Source organism: Carcharhinus amblyrhynchos, unplaced genomic scaffold, assembly GCF_965287045.1.
Source record: "Carcharhinus amblyrhynchos unplaced genomic scaffold, sCarAmb.v2.hapA scaffold_37, whole genome shotgun sequence".
In the NCBI taxonomy this organism is placed as follows: domain Eukaryota; kingdom Metazoa; phylum Chordata; class Chondrichthyes; order Carcharhiniformes; family Carcharhinidae; genus Carcharhinus; species Carcharhinus amblyrhynchos.
Window position 1 is genome coordinate 8,338,440 of NW_027649778.1, and position 6,000 is coordinate 8,344,439.

Sequence of the window (6,000 nt, forward strand, 5' to 3'; positions counted from 1 at the left end):
GCCCAAGGGTTATTGGAGAGGCATTGGAATCACCCACCACCCCATGTGGTGCTGGACGGCACGGTGGCACAGTGATTAGCACCACTGCCTTATAACGCCAGGGACACGGGTTTGATTCCAGGCTTGGGTCTCTGTCTGTGAGGAGTCTGCACATTCTCCCCATGTCTGCATGGGTTTCCTCTGGATGCTCTGGTTTCCTCCCACAGTGCGAAAGACATGCTAGTTAGGAGCATTGGCTCTGCTAAATTCTCCCTCAGTGTACCCAAACAGGGGACCAAGTGTGGCAACTAGGGGATTTTCAAGGTAACTTCATTGCAGCGTTATTGTAAGCCTACTTGTGACACTAATAAATAAACTTAAACTATGTCTACTCACCCACTCTCTATCCTTTGGAGAGTAGGAGATGTTTTCTAATCTACAATCTAATTCTATTTCTTATTCTGTTCTTCCATTCGTAGAACCAATCCTTCTTCCTCATTAGGGACAATGCTGAGTATACGCCATTTTCCATTTAAACCACTCGATTAGATTCCAGTCTGTAACTCACTCCTGGGTATCTGTTATTCTATATATAAACCACTCTGAACCCCTCGATTAGATTCCAGTCTGTAACTCACTCCCAGGTATCTGTTATTCTACATATAAACCACCCCAAATGCCTCAATTAGATTCCAGGATGGAACTCATTCCTGGGTATCTGTTATTCTATATATAAACCATCCCGAACCCCTCGATTAGATTCCAGTCTGTAACTCACTCCTGTTATTCTCTATATAAACCACCCCGAACCCCTTGATAAGATTCCAGTCTGTAGCTCATTCCCAGGTATCTGTTATTCGATATATAAACCACCCTGAACCCCTCGATTAGATTCCAATCTGTAACTCACTCCCGGGTATCTGTTATTCCATATATAAGCTACCTTGAAACTCTCGATTAGATTCCAGTCTGTAGCCCACTCCCAGGTATCTGTTATTCTATATATAAACCACCCGAATCCCTCAATTAGATTCCAGTCTGTAGCCCACTCCCGGGTATCTGTTATCCTATATATAAACCACCCGAATCCCTCGATTAGATTCCAGTCTGTAGCCCACTCCCGGGTATCTGTTATTCTACATATAAACCACCTGAATCCCTCGATTAGATTCCAGTCTGTAACTCACTCCCGGGTATCTGTTATTCTATATATAAAAAAACCACCCGAATCCCTTGATTAGATTCCAGTCTGTAACTCACTCCCGGGTATCTGTTATTCTATATATAAAAAAACCACCCGAGTCCCTCGATTAGATTCCAGTCTGTAACTCACTCCCGGGTATCTATTATTCTATATATAAACCACCCGAATCCCTTGATTAGACTCCAGTCTGTAACTCACTCCTGGGTATCTGTTATTCTGTATATAAACCACTCCAATCCCCTCGATTAGATTCTAGTCTGTAACTCACACCCGGTTATCTGTTATTCTATATATAAACCACCCCAAACCCCTCAATTAGATTACACTCTATAACTCACTCCTGGGTATCTGTTATTCCGTATATAAACCACTCCAATCCCCTCTATTATGTTCTAGTCTATAACTCACACCCGGATATCTGTAATTCTATATACAAACCACCCCGAACCCCTCAATTAGATTCCAGTCTATAACCCACTCCTGGTTATCTGTTATTATATATATAAAGCACCCCAAAGTCCTCAATTAGATTCCAGTCTGTAACTCACTCCTGGGTATCTGTTCTTCTATATATAAACCACCCGAACCCCTCGACTAGATTCCAGTCTGTAACTCACTCCCGGGTATCTGTTATTCTATTTATAAACCACCCTGAACCCCTCAATTAGATTCCAGTCTGTAACTCACTCCTGGGTATCTGTTCTTCTATATATAAACCACCCGAACCCCTCGACTAGATTCCAGTCTGTAACTCACTCCCGGGTATCTGTTATTCTATTTATCTGTTATTCTATACCGGAGTTGAGGGGATTGAGCTATGAGGAGAGGCTGAATAAACTAGGCTTGTACTCGTTAGAGTTTAGAAGAATGAGGGGAGACCTCATTGAGACGTATAAGATGATGAATGGGATGGATAGGATAGAGGTGGAGAGACTCTTCCCGCTCAAAAAAGATAGTAGGACTAGGGGGCACAGCCTCAAGATAAAGGGGAGGCGGTTTAGAACGGAGTTGAGGAGGAACTTCTTCACTCAAAGGGTGGTGAATCTCTGGAATTCTCTGCCCGTTGAAGTGGTGGAGGCTGCCTCGCTAAATATTTTTAAGAAGCGGGTTGATGGGTTTTTGATAAGAGAAGGGATTAAGGGTTATGGGGAGAGGGCGGGAAAGTGGAACTGAGCCACGACAGATCAGCCATGATCTTATTGAATGGCGGGGCAGGCTCGAAGGGCTAGATGGCCTACTCCTGCTCCTATTTCTTATGTTCTTATGTTCTTATTTATAAACCACCCCGAACCCCTCAATTAGATTCCAGTCTATAACCCACTCCTGGTTATCTGTTACTCTGTATATAAACCACTGCAATCCCCTCTATTAGATTCTAGTCTGTAACTCACACCCGGGTATCTGTTATTATATATATAAAGCACCCCAAAGTCCTCAATTAGATTCCAGTCTGTAACTCACTCCTGGGTATCTGTTCTTCTATATATAAACCACCCGAACCCCTCGATTAGATTCCAGTCTGTAACTCACTCCCGGGTATCTGTTATTCTATTTATAAACCACCCTGAACCCCTCAATTAGATTCCAGTCTGTAACTCACTCCTGGGTATCTGTTCTTCTATATATAAACCACCCGAACCCCTCGACTAGATTCCAGTCTGTAACTCACTCCCGGGTATCTGTTATTCTATTTATAAACCACCCCGAACCCCTCAATTAGATTCCAGTCTATAACCCACTCCTGGTTATCTGTTACTCTGTATATAAACCACTGCAATCCCCTCTATTAGATTCTAGTCTGTAATTCACACCCGGGTATCTGTTATTATATATATAAAGCACCCCAAAGTCCTCAATTAGATTCCAGTCTGTAACTCACTCCTAGGTATCTGTTCTTCTATATATAAACCACCCGAACCCCTTGACTAGATTCCAGTCTGTAACTCACTCCCGGGTATCTGTTATTCTATTTATAAACCACCCTGAACCCCTCGATTAGATTCCAGTCTGTAACTCATGCCCGGGTATCTGTTATTCTATATATAAATCACCCAAACCCTCAATTAAATTCCAGTCTGTAACTTAGTCCCAGGTATTTGTTATTCTAAATATAAAAGCCTTGATTAGATTCCAGCCTGTTATTTTAATTACTGAGGATATACTTACAATGGAGATGGTACAGTGGAGACTGACTAAATTGGTCCCTGGATTCAGTGGGAATGTCTTGAATGCAAGGCTGAGGAAATGAGGCCTACGTTTTCTGGAGTTTAGAAGAATTAGAACAGATCTAACAGAAGGGATTTGATAGCGTGGATGCTGAGAGATTGTTTCCCCTGACTAAGAAATCTAAAACACACGGGCACAGTCTGAGGATAAGGGAGCGGCCATTTTGGACAGTGATGAAGAGAAATGTCTTCACTCAAAGGGTTGTGAATCTTTGGAATTCTCTCACCCAGAGGGTTGTGGATGCTCCGTTGTTAAATATATTTAAGGCAGTGAGGTAGACAGGGCTTTGGTCTCTCAGGGAATTATGGGATATAGGGAGCAGGTGAGAAAGTTGCCCAGGATCAGCCACAATGGGATTGAATGGCAGAACAGGCTTGATGGGCTGAATGGTCTACACTGCTCCTATTCCTTGTGTTTTAGCCAATTCTCTTCCATGACTAATCTGGGCGATTTGGGCAAATAACCTTCTTCGACTAGATTTATTGCCACTGTGCTTCTCGTTTAAAATCACAGGTCTGTGATTTTAAAGAAATCCTTATTCTAGTCTGAAATGTGCACGTATCTCACCACCCAAGTCCTGTGACATCCTCTCATTTCCATTCTTAGTCCAATCCCTAATTCCCAGTCTCTCTCTCACACACTCCCAGTCTGTCTCTCTCTCACTCGCAGTCTCTCTCTCTCTCCCAGTCTCTCACTCCCAGTTTCTCTCTCTCACTCCCAGTCCCAGTCTCTCACTTCCAGTCCTAGTCTCTCACTCTCAGTCCCAGTCTCTCAATCCCAGTCTCAGTCTCTCACTCCCAGTCTCAGTCTCTCACTCTCAGTCCCGGTCTCTCACTCTCAGTCCCAGTCTCTCACTCTCAGTCCCAGTCTCTCACTCCCAGTCCCAGTCTCTCACTCTCAGACCCGGTCTCCCACTCTCAGTCCCGGTCTCTCAGTCCCAGTCCCAGTCTCTCAGTCCCAGTCCCAGTCTGTCCCTCCCAGGCCAGTCTGTCCCTCCCAGTACTGCTGCCTGATCTCCGTCCAGAGATAGCCAACCACCCCCTCCCTCTGAATCTTGTTCCATTAGCTCAGGTTGCCCCCTTCCCCCACCACCCCCACCTCCCCCCACCCCCACCCCCACCCCCCCACCACACCACAGGAAATGTGCATCCTCACAATCTCCCGCGTCTCCATCATCAATAGCCTTCTCTACTCACGATCTGACCCCGTGCCCATGATCCAATGCCCAATACTGGTTGACTCCACAGCGCTGAATGACAGGAGTAACAAATGAAAGGGCCAAACAGCCTAATTCTGCTCCTATATCTTATAGACTTGAATCATGATTGGAAAGCTTGGAACAAGGATTTCACCAAGTGGGAATCATGTAGCCTCCCTGAGTCCAAGGCAGGTGCTCCAGGAGGCTGAGAGCCCCCATGCTCATTGTTCTGCCTCTGCTTTTACCCTCACAGTAGCACACAAATCCACACAACTGCTCTGGCAGTGCTAACTCTGCTGAATTCCTCAAGGTAACTTGCTTGTCTTGGAGGTTAGGACAGGCCAGTGGGAGCATTCCCCAAGATTGTCAGGATTTACAAAGGGTCCCTGGGGGAGAGTGTCTGTATTTACAGGGGGTCCCTGGGGGAGTGTGTCAGTATTTACAGGGGGTCCCTGGGGGAGTGCGTCAGTATTTACAGGGGGTCCCTGGGGGAGTGTGTCAGTATTTACAGGGGGTCCCTGGGGGAGTGCGTCAGTATTTACAGGGGTCCCGGGGAGTGTGTCAGTATTTACAGGGGATCCCTGGGGAGTGTGTCAGTATTTACAGGGGCTCCCTGGGGAGTGTGTCAGTATTTACAGGGGGTCCCTGGGGGAGTGCGTCAGTATTTACAGGGGGTCCCTGGGGGAGTGTGTCAGTATTTACAGGGGGGTCCCTGAGGGAGTGCGTCAGTTTTTACAGGGGGTCCCCGGGGGAGTGTCAGTATTTACAGGGGGTCCCCGGAGGGAGTGTGTCAGTATTTACAGGGGGTCCCCAGGGAGTGTATCAGTATTTACAGGGGGTCCCTGGGGAGTGTGTCAGTATTTACAGGGGGTCCCTGGGGGAGTGCGTCAGTATTTACAGGGGGTCCCTGGGGGAGTGTGTCAGTATTTACAGGGGGGTCCCTGAGGGAGTGCGTCAGTTTTTACAGGGGGTCCCCGGGGGAGTGTCAGTATTTACAGGGGGTCCCCGGAGGGAGTGTGTCAGTATTTACAGGGGGTCCCCAGGGAGTGTATCAGTATTTACAGGGGGTCCCTGGGGGAGTGCGTCAGTATTTACAGGGGATCCCTGGGAAGTGTGTCAGTATTTACAGGGGGTCATAAGAAATGACCCCTGGGGGAGTGTGTCAGTATTTATAGGGGGTCCCTGGGGAGTGTGTCAGTATTTACAGGGGTCCCGGGGAGTGTGTCAGTATTTACAGGGGATCCCTGGGGAGTGTGTCAGTATTTACAGGGGCTCCCTGGGGAGTGTGTCAGTATTTACAGGGGGTCTACGGGGAACGTGTCAGTATTTACAGGCGATCCCTGGGGAGTGTGTCAGTATTTACTGGGGGTCCTTGGGAATGTGTCAGTATTTA